Source organism: Chanodichthys erythropterus, chromosome 23, assembly GCF_024489055.1.
Source record: "Chanodichthys erythropterus isolate Z2021 chromosome 23, ASM2448905v1, whole genome shotgun sequence".
Classification (NCBI taxonomy): domain Eukaryota; kingdom Metazoa; phylum Chordata; class Actinopteri; order Cypriniformes; family Xenocyprididae; genus Chanodichthys; species Chanodichthys erythropterus.
Window position 1 is genome coordinate 31,482,135 of NC_090243.1, and position 15,566 is coordinate 31,497,700.

The window sequence follows — 15,566 nt, forward strand, 5'->3', positions numbered from 1 at the left end:
GATGGCCGAGGTGACAGGTCCACCCTTAGCCCACTCAGTTGATCTATATGAGCTCAACTTTATTGCCAATTTCAGCTTTGGGACAGCTGAGGCTCTGACCATCATAAACACACACACACACACACACACACACACACATGCACACACACTCACACAACAAAGGGGAAATGAACGTGTTGGTGCAGACAGGCATGTCCACAAAGGGAGTGTACACATTTCAACACATCTGCACCAAGAGGAAACTTTTATTGCTCAGAGGTTGCTCTTTCATAGATCATGAGACTTAAGGGAGCACTCATTTATGGTTCATTTAAATGTCCATGTTGTCTCATAAACCTCTCCTAATTCTTACAGAGAAATACAATTAGAAACATTTGTTGCCAAACAGCAACCTTAAGATGCGGTCACATTAGCAAACCTATTCTGGAGGCACAAAATGCAATAGTGTAGCGATATATGAAGCACAGCTGACTTTCAAACCAAGCAGCTTTCTGTTGGTCAACGTGGCGAATTTGCGTAACCACCTTGAACACGAGTGAAATCTGCGTAGGGAACTTTATCTCCCGCATATGAAACTCCTGATCTAGCGAATCTCTATTGTAATAAAAAGATTTTGCACACAAAATTTTGCAGCAAGAGTAAATTTGTCCACACATGTAGTCATATACAGCTATAAAATATGGCTACACTTAGGCTAATGTGGCTAGTCAATATAACATAGCTCTAATCATTTTATATTGGTAGAATAGTGAGAACATGAGTTAACATTAAAATGTCTGACTTGCTAACCTTGGTATATGGTATCTCGACATTTAATCTCATTGCTATCTAGGATAAACAATTGACAAATTAAAGAGATTTCTGTTTTTTATTTCCTATAAACATGTCCAGCTTTATTAGACATGTATACAGAATGCAGATTTATGGAGCTGTCAATCAGACTCAAAAATGGCAAGAAGGTTTTACAGCACAGCAAATCTACACATAGCCTGCTTTTTCTAGTTATACACATGGTTAATGTACAGATTTGCATTTAAAAATGATAATCACACAACATAGCATGCATACAACACCACTGTAGACTAATGAACTCATTTTTTTAGACATTATTCTCAAGTCTGACCGCATATGAGGCGGCCCTCCTTAACATATTCTTCTTCTTTTTTTCTGTGAAGCACGCTGGGGGAAGTCTTAGTGAGCTAGCAGGACCGCCACACTCTCACAGATTTGACAGTGTTTCCTCGGGCTATTCCAGCACGGCTGGTTTGAGAGACAGAAGCTTCTGTAGTGATGAACACCATGAAATGGCCCTGTAATGAATAATCACTTTGGTATATGTTTCAGTCAGGCCAAGACGCCATTAGCAGAGTCTGTCTCGCTGGGCGAAATCAATTCACACACAAACACACACACACTCATGTTCTCTGTTTACAACCCTGTCACATCTGAACTGGATGACAGCATTGCAAATGCGAAACATTTTGTCTTTTTTATCCTTCCCAGCACTAAATAGTGATCAACAGTCAACAGTTTACAGCAGTGACCTGAGCAAGTTCAGAGTGATTTCATGGCAAATGAAGACCTTCGCAAATGATAAGAAAAAAAATCCAAGATGGGAGACGAATGTGATTCTAAATAGTATTCATTCAATACCAAGAAGTATTTATGAAAATAGTTGAACGTGTTGGACAATTCACCTAATGTTTATTTAATACCTATGTATTATTGTGTCATTAGCATAGCAACATGCTAACATCAAACGCCAGTGGAATCAATTGATTCTCTGTGCACTGCATGACGAGAGCTATTTTTGTTGAGTTGCTGCCTACTTAGTAACATTCCAAAGCTGTCATCCCATCATTTGCTGTATGAGGTAGCATTTCGGTTAGGATTTGCGATCTTAGAAGGAAGCTCCCTATATAGGCAGTAGACAGCAAAGCAGTTTACCTGGTTTTGAAACAGAGCCCTTTTTGAAAGTGTGTAGTTGTCATTTCCCCTCGATGTTTAGGTCCATGCTGAGGTCTCTCTCTCTCTCTCTCTCTCTCTCTCTCTCTCTCTAAATAGGCTGATCAGATGTTGCTACAATGACATTTAAAGGCCTCATTCTCTCTCCAGTCATGAGGGCTGCTGCCATAACATAAGCTGACAGGCACACACATCAGATGAACCACGTATGAAAATTACATACTTTTACTGATATTATGTTATTAGTTAACATTAATTCCTGCACTGCACTACTGCTAATAAAATATTAGTTTCGAAACTTAGCAAGCAGTTTCCTATCTACATAAGCAGCGAACTTAAGGTAGCGTGCTGAAACCTAGATTTGTAACATTCTACATAGGTGGTAACGCTGCATAGCATACAAACAGTGCCCCTCATGTGAAGCACACAAGAAACTCAACAACAAAGTTTGATGTTAGCATGTCGCTACGCTAAAAACACTCTAATAAATACAAAAATACACAGCGCTGACAAACATTGGGTTAAAGTTTCATTTTAATTCGATTGAACTTTGTTAGCTGATACCTTTCAGTAATTAAAGAAATGTAAATATATATTTATATTAGATGTTGCTCTGTTTTGCAGTCATGTAGAATAATCCTATTTACAAGATGAGTGTACATAAATACACCACTTGTTGTGATTACCAGTAGGAAGCCTTGACAGTCTGAGCTGGGAGCGTGTCAACAGAAGAAAAATGCCGAAAGCAGGTTGATATAAGTGAGTTTTAATAATAAAAATAATTTTGAATGTTGACTGTATACAGTTTAGTTTGAACACTTTTTGTGTTGATGAGAAGTAATAAGCGCACAAGAAAATATAATATTTATTGGGGATAATGGACTTTGTGGAGTGTTTGACCATTTAGGGCTGCTGTAGAAACACGCCGACGCAAAGTGACGACTTGACATGGATGGGGGACCCGCGGTGTATGTAGATATAAATGGCTCATTTAAGTATACGTTATGTTGCCTTCATTAAAAAAAAACAAAAAAAAACAAGCACGCTTAATTGTATTGAATGTGTACTTGCAGTGTACTTTAAAGCTGCAGTCCGCGATTTTTGGCCCTCTAGCGATTAACAAACAGAACTGCACGCATCTTGCGGAAGAACATTGTAGCTGGAGCTACTTTTCTCCGTGTATGTCTATGTATGTCTATCTCACAGACAGGGCTTAGCCTAAGCCAGGATTAGACCTTTGTTCAATTTGAATATTTAAGTAGCTTTTATAAAGGTACACTAGAAAAAAACATTACTGGTGTGCATCTTGAGACAAAACAATGGCACTGACATATTTTAGGATATATCAGTACAAGTTTATTTCATTTAAAACAGCTCAAACATGCATTTTAGTCTGAGACTAGCTGAAGCCTTTGTTTGTGAAACCAGTGGATAAAGATTTACTTAGGATCTACTTAAGTAGTTCAATAAAGCACTGTAAAGTTCTGCATTTAAGATTAATTAACACTATAATACATTTTCATTTAATTACAAATAACATGCAATTAAGTGTCTGAAAACTAAATTCAGTTTGCATTTAAGTATATTCTTTTAAATTATTTTATTTCTGTTATAAGCACTCTTTTTAAAAGTACGCTAAAATGCTTGCTACCTACCTTTCGGAACTGCCTTTGGGTCTGAAGCGTGCCCATGACAATGGCATCAAGGTGGGCTGCTCTCTATAGGTGTTGGAACAGCTTATATTTTGGTGGTTGAGTTTGAAAACACTGTTAATAGTGCATGGTCACAAATTTAGCAAACGGACCAGAATGTAAGACTCTGTGTATGTTTTTATGGTACTGTGTGCGTCTGTACTTGCCTAGACCTCTGGACCCCTGGCTACATCCTCCATCAAACCTCCATCAAATCTGAGACATTTTCACTCACTCACTCTCTCTCTGGCCCTTTCTCTCCGCTCCATAACCCATTTATCTCCAGATAACTTTGTCAGATTGTCAACCAAACTCTCCGGTGGGAACTCGGCCCAAAGCCTATTAAGAAGGAATAAACTCCGTCCTCGCTGGGCACTGACAGGCAATACCTTTCCCGGAGCGTTACTGTGACGATGTTAACAGCGCTCTTGTTACTGTAGCCACAGCCAGACGGGCCAGTAATCACATTTCCAACAGTAAACGACAGACATATTTCATTGATTACATAAAAGAGTAGAATTGCTTTCCCCCGACCAGATGTAAACCCGGTTTAACACGACTGTGATTGCGTTGGATGTCTTGGCATGGATTGAGGTACATTGAAGAGAAACGTATACATTAACGAGGATATGTGGTGAGGTTTTCTCTGTGGTCGCGGCGACTCCAGCCTCATGAATAATTAGCGTGTGTTAATGTTGAGTGTAGCTGATTGAGTCAGAGCCGCTTTTGAAGAGCGGTGTGCTGAAGGGGTTATACCGACAGGAGGGAAACGGCAGTCGTAATTGAGTCAGGGAGAGAGAGGTGAAAAAGAGGAGGGAATTTTGGCCCCGTCTGGATACCTTTTGTTTTTTGAACCCCTTCATGTTCTGGCCTTGGGAATAGACTATTATTTCTCACTTGCCAGAACATCTTTGCCCCACATTTATGTCCGTAATAACTTAATCCTTTTTGAGCAGATTCATTTTTGTTAAAGAAGAACTCCAAATTTGACAAATGAAGTTCATTTTTGCTGCATTTATAACAACATTAACTGTCTAAAGTGAAATGTTAGCAGCGATGACAACGATGGCGGCCCTGAACCACAAAAGCGGCGGTCGACCACCGTGCTGTTTCTGCATTCTCTCCAGCGAAACCCCAGTTTAGCTATGTAATGACCCAGAACTAATGGCGCCCCATTCATTTAGCTCTATCAATGTCAACGTCACACACGCTTACAGAAGACTGCATACATCTACCCCATGTATGTATGTAGTATGAGAGTCATTACCCACCATTACATTACCTGAGGTTGGCACTGTATAGTAAACAGCCAAATAGCACAGGTTGTCAGGACTAACCTCACTTAAAGGTGCAATATGTAAGAATTTTGCAGTAAAATATCCAAAAACCAGGCCAGTGTTATATATTTTGTTCACTTGAGTACTTACAACATCCCAAATGTTTCCAACTTGTAAATCGTGAGAAAATTGCAATTTTAACCAAGGCTCTGGGACGTGTCAGGAGTCGCCTGTCAATTGCGTCATACCCGAGTTAACCCTCGGTTTCCGGTTTTATTTTGTAGAAACCATGGAAACACCAAAGACGCTTTAATATATTACATGTTTTAATAGACAAGGGAACAACTGTTTTGATATATTTATAGACAGAAAACTAATTATTGTTATATAGCTCAACACGTTTAGTCTTATTGTTTAAATCTAATTTTCTTGATTTTTGGCGAGTACCATGCATTACCATGTCTCAGAGATAAACACTGTTTTATGAAGTAGCTAAAATAGCATAATCAGATGCAGCTTTTTTTTAGTGACAGTAATACAGAATTTATCTTCATAAGCTTTTCCAGCATTTAATATGTTATTCTAAAATAGATCTATGTGTGCAACAGTGTCTCACAGCAGCCGCCGAGCGTACGCACAGAGCAACATTATAGCATCTTTTTCAACACGCTCAAATGTATCTAATATGATAAACAGTGCTGCGTTACCTCATGACCAGAAAAGTGGAAGCGGTACCGGTGACTGTGACATAATAAAAATTCTGTTGCTCGCGAGGCGTGTGTTGCGCAATGGCTCCAGCAGCCTCCTTCAGCTCCCACAACACTCGGTCCTGCTCTGCTCCATAATACAGTATCGTTAATAATTGCATCCATTAACATGATTTGTTCCCGAGTCCTATCCCAATTCTTTTCCCCCGACCGCTGAGATGAAGACCACATGTCCCAAGATTCCGCGCATAAACTTGCCATCATAAAGCTATGCCTTTGTTTTGAAAAGCCCTTTAGCGACCTCTAGCGGGCAGAAAATATTACATAGTGCACCTTTAAGTGCTGTGCTGTGAAGCTGTCTGGTCATCTGTGCAGTTATTTATCTGTGATACTGTGTAGTTAATATTATTTTATTTTTATTTATTTTTTTATGTAGAATCTTATAATAAATATTAGGAGGCTTATATATAATATTTCTTAGAGTTAGTACAGGGAAAATACAGTCAGAAGTCAAGTTCTCTTATTTTATTTCACCCTGATGCCATGTATGGCATACTTTTTTCTTTGTATTACAAAAGGAGAAATTTAGCAGCATGTTCAAGCAGTTATTTTCCATACAATTAAATAATGAAGGGAGGCTGCTGGTCCAAAAATACCTCAAAATTAGTCATTTTGCTAATAATTCCTACTCTTCTGAATGTTTGTGTGAAAAGGGCCAAAATATAACTCTTCATTCACTAAAAATCTTCCCTCTTCCCCTCCGCGTGGTATACTCTCAATTGATAACCTATTCATGTTTTTGTGCCTCAGGATTTAATGCAACATGTTTGACATCATTGTTTCTGACAAATCACAATACGACGTACATAAGTAGGAACATTTAATGGAAGGCAAAATATTTAGACTCAATTTCCTAGTAGCCCTGCCCATACCAAAACCTTATTAAAGTTGAGAAACATTGGATGTTTTGTGCCACATGCTACAAGAAGAAAACCATACAACAGATTCCATCTGGAGAAGCATCACATAAGTCATGAAATTTCGAGTTCTTCAGCTGTGCAGTACATTACGAGTGTAAAAACGTGCACAAACAGAGAGAACTCAACGACGTGGTGTTATGACTGACTGTTGCACAACACTGTCACTTTCATTGTGGATGGAAAAATTTCTTCCTTATGGAATCTTGTGTAGTCATGCCTGGAATAAATCATATTCCATATGAAAAAAAGCTTAGACTTCCTTCAAAATATCTCTCTTTGTGTTCCATGGAAGAAAGAAAGTCTTTTTTTCATTTTAGGATGAACTGTTCATTGAAATTTAAACCCTTTTATATCACTCTGGCTATGACACAGTAGAAGGATATTGTGGTAATGGAGTTAAAATCTCATTGTTCACGGTTCTCCAGTGTTGAGTAAAATGATTCAGTTAGAATGTGAAGTATTTAAGGAAAAGGGAAATAAAAAGCAACACAGCCCTGTATTTTTCATCTTCCTGCTAGAGACGTACATCTGTTCCTCTGCTACAGATGTGAGTTAGTGTTCTTAGTTAACTCAATTACATGAAGCTTCCTCTTACAGAGCACAGCAAGACTCTTTGACTATACCACAAACAAACCCCAACATAGCACACAGTTAGGAAGAGGGTTGAGAGGTTTGGGCAGGAAGTTCATTGTTGTGTGAAAGAATTAGAAAAAAATAATAACCAAGATTCAGAGACATTGTTCAAAGCCTTTATTCTGTCTCTCTCCTGTACCCTGAAGGCAAACAGAGACCATCTATTTTAAAAGCAGCCATATGCATTTAGGTAGTTCCTATCTACTTATTTCCTATTGGTATTATCCACTTAAAGGAACCACTCTGATGCATATCGCATGCACCCCACTTCCTGGAAATGGTTGTTAATGACATCATGTTGTGGCCAGCCATCAGGCCTCTCGGTCATCAAGAGAAATGAAAGAAGATTTCATTCAAATAACCTACACTGCTACCAGTAATGCTCTCTAGGGAAGATTATAATAATTCTCAATATTACTCTCAGAAAAAAAAAAAAAAAAAATGGTACAAAAGATGTCACTGGGTATGTACACTTTTGGTACCAATATGTACTCTTTAGGTACAAAGGTGTACCTTTTAAAACGGTACCATCCCAGTGACAGCTTTTGTACCTTTTTTCCCAGCCTGAAAATAATATTAAAATATTACCTACAACTTTTTCACAACAGTTTTTGAAATGCAAACGAGGGTTGTTCTATAGAAAACAATGTCATTTGTGTCCACATGACTTACTACTGATATAATTAACAGGACACTAACTGTACTAAAAGTAGAATTTGCACATTCTGTTCAACCACGTTATGAGTGACACTTATATTGGCCCTGTCAAGCTCAATAGTTCAACTCTGTTATGGGAAAATAAAGTCACAGTGTTAGATTTTTTTTTTTTTTTAAGGAAAAAATATATATTGTTCTTGGGAAGAAGCACAACAATACACATGTACTGATCAACCCTATTCCATTCAACCCCAGAACATGTTTTGAAAAAAGATGTCATAGATTATTAAGGTTAGTGTTGGGTTAAAATAATTCAGAGATTTAGATTGAGGATTAGTAACAACATTACACAAATATTTGTATTTTGCAAGGGTGTAACCACATGGTTTGGATTGGAATTGGATCGGAGTGTCCATGGTGGTTACAGAGCAATTTGAGGTGCAAAAATGAAAGTTGAAAGTTCAGAATTTACCTGAAAAATAAAATATTTAGAAGAAAAAATCTGAAATTTTCAGATACAAATGACACTTTGTTTTCAGAATATGTATGTATACTAAACAAGTGAAAGTAGATAATAATCAGTAAAAGACAGCAAAACTAACATGTTGACATGATGACATTAATATAGGTGTTTGAATTATAATTCTGGAAGCACACAAAAAGAAACATCCCATTTCCCAGAGAAGTTCTTTGTCTGTCAGGATGTCAGTGCTCAAGTGTCCAGTATTGGCTCAGCTAGTCTTTATTTCTGTCACAGTTATCTGATCAGAGCCTCAATCTCTGTAACTACACTCTCCCTGAGTCCTGCCCAGCCTGAACCTCCTGACAACACACATATCATTATACTGTCTGAGTACAGCGCTACCTCTGAGTGGAGCTGACACCGTAATATACCTATACATCCCCTGATACAAGCACCTCCATCCCTGTCTCTCTCTCTGTCTCTCTTTCCACTCAGTTGTACACTGACCCTGTTTTATTGGTTCCTTCAAAGGCAGAGGGGGTGGCAAAATGCATTCTCTGCTCTCTCTGTCTGTCTGTCGCACTGATCAGATCATTTTTTTCCACCAACTGCACAAGGCAGCGGCTGCGGTTGAACCTGCGCATATCGTCATGATGCTTGTTGCGCTAATGAGGGTGCAGATGCACGTGGAAGAGCCTCTCCTGGTCCGAGAGACGGAGGAAAGAGGGAGGGCGGAGGGGTAGTGTGCTATAGAAATGTCAGTTCGAGAAGGAGGTGGAATCAGTGAAGCACCTTGGCCCACCCATCCTGAGACTGAGTGGACCAAAAAACGTGGTTAGAGCAATTACTTGTCCAACTTCTGTCACAGCCAATCAGATCTGACGGTATCCTGCCAGTCGGCAAGTGAACCCAGAGACTAAGGCCTGAAACATACTCTATGCAAGTATGGAGACGTGAGTTCTTCCAGCTACGCAAGATGTGTAAGTTGCTGTGCTTCCGAAATGTGTCAGAATGCAATTCACAACACAAGCATGTTTCGTTCTCAATATACCAAAAACTTACTCTTACTGCTAAGGAAGAACTTTGAAGATAATAATTCATAAAATTGATGATTATAATGACAAATTAATCACCCCCTGAATACTGAGGTATGTTACCACAACAGTAAAGCCCAAAGTATAGTTTGCTGCTATTCCAACGCTATCTCACGACCAATTCATACTTATTTTACGTGGTGGCTATTTCGTACGAATCCATATGACTTCACTCGTACAAATTCGTACGATTTGTCTAAACCCTTGTGACGGTTAGGTTTAGGGGTGGGGTTTGGGGTAGGTCATTCGTATGAAGTCATACGAATTTGTAAACTCGTAAAATACGTACAATTTAGCAAAAAACGTGTGAATTCGTACGAGTGAGGTCGTATGAATTCGTACGAATTAGCCACTTTGTAAAATACGTACGAATTGCCGTGAGATTGGGTTGGCTATTCGTGCATTCTGTCTACACTCAGCTCTTAAAGGGATAGTTCACCCAAGAATGAAAATTACCCCTTAAATGTGCAATATGTAGTATTTTTGCAGTAAAATATCCAAAAACCACCAGGTCAGTGTTATATATTTTGTTCACTTGAGTACTTACAATATCCCAAATGTTTCCAACTATTTGTAAATTGTGAGAAAAATGCAATTTTAACCAAGGTTAAGGTGTGAGGAGTCGCCTGTCAATTGCGTCATACCCGTGTTTACCCGGTTTTATTTATTTTTATTAAACACCAAAGACGCTTAAAAATATTACACATTTTAATAGACAAGGGAACATCTATTTTGATATATTTATTGACAGAAACGAATTGTTGTTATATAACTCAACACGTTTAGTCTTATTTTTTAAATCAATTTTCTTGATTTTTTGCGAGTACCATGCTTTACCATGCCTCGGAGAAAAACACTATTTTGTCAAATAGCTAACATAGCATAATCAGATGCAGCTTTATTTTTAGTAACAGTAATACAGAATTTTCTCCATCATACAATACGTTTTAAAATTAATTGCATGCCATTTATCAACACAAGACATCCAATATTTAATATGATATTCTAAAATCAATCTATCATACTGCAGTGTGTAACAAGTGTCTCACAGCAGCCGCTGAGCGAACACACAGTAACGAGTAATGTTATAACATTTTCAACACACTTAAATGTATCTAATAATAAACAGAGCTGTGTTACCACATACTCATGACCGGAAAAGCGGAAGCGGCGCCAACGGCTGTGGCATAATAAAAGTTTGGCTGCTTGTGAGGCGTGTGTTACACAATCGCTTCAGCGGCCTTGTTCAGCTCCCACAACACTCGGACCTGCTCTGCTTCATACTACAGTAATGTTAATAATCTCACCCATGAACATGAGTTCTTCCCGAGTCCTATCCCTATTCTTTTGCACTGTCCGTTGAGATGGAGACCACATGTCCCAAGATTCCGCACTAAAACTTGGCATCATCAAGCTACGCCTTTGTTTTGAATAGGCCTCTAGCGTCCTCTAGCTGACAAAATTATTACATATTGTACCTTTAATTTACTCACCCTCAAGCCATCCTAGGTGTGTATGACTTTCTGTCATTGTGTACTATGTTATCGCTTTTTAGACAATAGTCGAATACATATGGCTGTCACGCTGGAAGCTTGTTATTTTACTTTATAAAGTTTTAAATAAGGATATTTGCCTTACACAAACGCATCGATTCACTTCAGAATGCCTTTATTAACTCCCCAGAGCCATGTGGAGTATGTTTTATGATCAATGGATGCACTTTTTTGGGCTACAAAATCTCATCCTCCAATCACTCCCATTATAAAGCTTGGAAGAGCCAGGATATTTTTAAATATAACTCTGATTGTGTTTGAGAAAAAAAAAAAAAAAAAAAAGAAGAAAGTCATATACACCTAGGATGGCTTTATAGTGAGTAAATTATTTTAATTTTTGGGTGCACTAAGTTGGTATACTGCCAAAGTTCTTTGTTTCACAGTCAAAAAGGGCTATAATCTGGATACATCTGAAAACAGCATTTTCATTTCAAAACACTCTCTATTCACACTATAGGTGATTTATCCACTAGGGAGATTGAGTTCTTTTTTGCAGGACAAAAATGCTGTCTCAGTGTGGAAGGGAGGCCAAAACATAGAGAAAAAGATGTTATTGTTTTTTTTGTTTTGGATTAGTGTAGACCTAGCCAAAGAAACATAAGAGATGGAACAACAAATTACCAGAGAATGCAATGTTGAGTGCATGTGTGAGGGGGTTAAGAGATACTGCAACTCTAGTTTAAACGAGTACAAAGATATTTTTATCAGTCATAACTTCTGGTGAGAAATAGCGCAGACACTGGATAAAGATGAAACTTGTGCATACGTCTGCCACTGTGTTTATGCCAATATCAAATGGAGTATACTGTACTTTGTAAGGCTATCTGTTCGGCTGTAGGTATACGTACACAAGAGCATACATTAAATATATTCAACGCAAGAAGCTCTAAAAAAATCTGGAGAGAGCTATCCGTTAGAATTAATTTTAATGCCATTTGCTTGTCTAGCATGTTTGACCTGTATTTTGCTATCATTGCTCATGGGTGTTGCTCCAGATACATTTTTGAGCCAATTACCTGAGCTGTAAAATGTCATGTGACTAATCACTCTGGAGCTCAAGGAAAATGATGTAATGACAATGCTGATTTGCGGATGGCACCACAACAACACAGACCTTCAGTGATCTCTGAGGCAGCAGACATTCAAATTATAATACTCCTCATAGAATAAATTAAAAGACACAAATGTTGTTTAATTAGTATTTTCGCTTGACACCAGAGTGTTGATGTCATACTGGCTAACTTTACTGAATGCAGGAATTATTGTTGGTTTTATTCTTTTTATTTTCGTTTTTTCACAGAACAGAAAATATGATATATGCATACAGTGGCATGAAAAAGTAATATATTTTACATAAAAGATGTTTGCATTTAGTTCACAAGACAAAACAATAGCTGAATTTATTAAAATAACCCCATTCAACCATTGATTCTCAATACTGTGTGTGGTTACCTGATGATCCACTGTTTTTTTTGTTGTGTGATGGTTGTCCGTGAGTCTCTTGTTTGTCCTGAGCAGTTAAACTGAGCTCTGTTCTTCAGAAAAATCCTCCAGCTCCTGCAGATTCATCAGTTTTCAAGCATTTTTGCATATTTGAACCCTTTCCAGCAGTGACTGTAGGATTTTGAGATCTGTGTTTTCATACTTAGGACAACTGAGGGACTCAAACACAACTATTAAAAAAGGTTCAAACATTCACTGATGCTCCAGAAGGAAACACGATGCATTAAGAGTTGGGGTGTGAAAACTTTGTAAAAATATTTTTATGTAAAATATCTCACTCAGGACAGTACTAAACAAAAAATAACATGCATTTTTATTATTATTTTTTATATTTTATTAAAATAATTCTCATTTTCACAGATTCGGCAAGGGGTTCACATACTTTTTCATGCCACTGTATCAAGACATCAAAAGAAACATTAAGGTCTTTAAAGTTTTATTTATTTACAGTAAGTAAACTAAATTAAACATTGACTAACAAAATGTTTATACTTAGTGAAAATTGTACTTTTATTTTATTTAACTAATTTAGCTTTTATTTATGGCAAAAGTTGTAAAATGCCAAAAACTATATTCACCTTAAGTAACATTTTGTCTTATATATATATTGATTAAGTATGATATATGGTATTTATAATACTTTTTTTTTTTTTTTACTTTGTAGGAATGTTTTTGTCTTTGGGACAAGGACTATTTTTGATTAATATTAAATCAAAATGTAACCAAATGGTTTATGCGTGAACCAAACCATAAATATAATTTGAGAAATACTAATACAATTGGCTGTAACAAATTAGAGTATTTTTTATATGTTGGTCAATCATATAACTAAAAAATACAACAATAAATATGTGCATTCAAGCGTCTACATATATGTACTTACGTAGACGCATGAATTTACATACTTATTTTACTATTTTTAGTTATATTATTGTAATGATTTATTTTAATAATGCATCAGAAGTTTTGCTTGAACTAGGGGTTGAGTGCCCCCATTTATGCATACACATGCATTCAATAACAAATTCAAACAAACAAGCACATTTGCCTTGCAGTTATGACCACCAGTTACATCCTGGATGCTCAAGAAGTCTGCTCAATTCTGTAGTTTACTCTCTCTTTGTCTCTCTAGAAGGGCCATTATCCAATAATGATGGGTCTTCATGGGGGGTCGTGAAGCACCCGGAGATCCTGCCGTTGTTAGTGTCACCCCTTCAGTCTCATCCATCACCAACACTACCCCACGACCACTTCCTCTCTGTGCACACACTCCACCTCATTTACTGCGATTAGAGTTGTTATGCCCCTCCGTGTAGAATATACCTCTGACAGGAGAAGGATACACCCCATATCTCTGTCTGTCTGACTGTATCTGCATCTCTCTCCCTCTGGTTTTCATTTGTGTCTTTCTCTCTGTTTGTCTGTCTGTCTCTCTCTGTCAGTCAGTAACACATTTGACATCTTTAGGGAATGAAGTACTTATTTCCTTAGTAATTCATATACTGCTTTTGTCAATATGTAGACCAAATAAAAAGACTGTAAGTCCCCAATATGCAATAGGTACTTTAAATGGGTACAAAACAGTCTTAAACCTCATATTTTCTTTTTAATGTTGTTTTTTTTTTTAACAAAAACTAACAATGATAGGAGGTGCTTAACCTTGTTTGTACAATTTGTATAATAATCTGAATAAGGTTTTTACAGAGCCCTTAAAAGAACATGATTCTAGAAAAAAATATGAGATCAAATATATAAATATGAGAAGAAATGTCAATGCTTTGGGGTTCTCTCGCAATTGTTTTGCGTTTCCCCAAGAAAATGCATTCGCTCGCAAAATGTTTGCATTCCCCCATGAAACCTTGCGTTTACTCGCAAACCTATTGAGTTCTTTGTGAGCGAACACAAAGTTTCTCGGGTGAATGCAAACGATTTTGCAAAGGACTGCAAAGGTTTTGCGAGCGAACACAAAGTTGCTTGGAGGAACAACAACAGCAAAACTTGCGAGAGAACGCAAAAGCACTGAAATTTATATTTTTTCCCCATCTCATATTTTTTCCATCACCATATCCCTTTAGGGGACATAATTATGAATTCTAGTATAAGGGTTTTAATGAAATAAAATATTCAGCACGGTTAATGGGTGCATGTTTCGCTTAATGTCCAGTAAGGCCTAGCCAAATGTTAGTTTGTATAGTTACTGACATAAATTAAAGCGCATATATGTTTCATAATTTTATTTAAATAAAACATTTGTTATGTTTGGGTTAAATGACTTGACAAATGCAGTCAATACTAAAATATAAATTAGAAAATGGAATGATTATTTACTTGTCTTCCCAACATCCTGAAGAAAGGATGAAAACAACTAATCATTTTTAGTCATTAAAATAAAATTACATTTGATGAACATTAATGTGTTTTTAATTCTACATTATATAATATCCAAAATTTCTTATCGTTGTCTATTCAAAGAACATGGGGCCCCAAAACGATCCAAAAACCTCAGCAGAGGTTGAAAACCACTTGCTGTGTCAGCTATACAAAAGATCTGTTTTTCCCCTGAAAATAGTATAAGGAATAATAAAAAATATATTATAATGATCTTCCCATACTGCACACTCTATAGTATGTTAGTATTTAATTTATTTTGGTTGTGTGGAATTCACATCAATGACTGAACCACAGGAAATTACACACATCGAGAGAAGAGGTAAACAGTCATTAAAGTAGCATTATAATGTTTTTTTGTAAACACATCTGTGTATTTACAAATGATATGCAGTCTGACACGCTGTTTGTGCTTGTCGTATAACAGCACTATAATTTAAATTATAGGACAGTGTCTATTTATTTGTGCTTTTCTCTCTTGAATATGAACTCTAAAAATAGGATAGAATGACAGTCTACAGCGGAGATCACAGATCTTTAGCTCCGGGCCTTTTACCATCCCATCAGAAAACATCTCATCCGCCTCCTCCTGCTACAGTCATATGTAGTTCTTCTAATCTTTAAATTATAAATTGAACATGACAATTGGATTAAA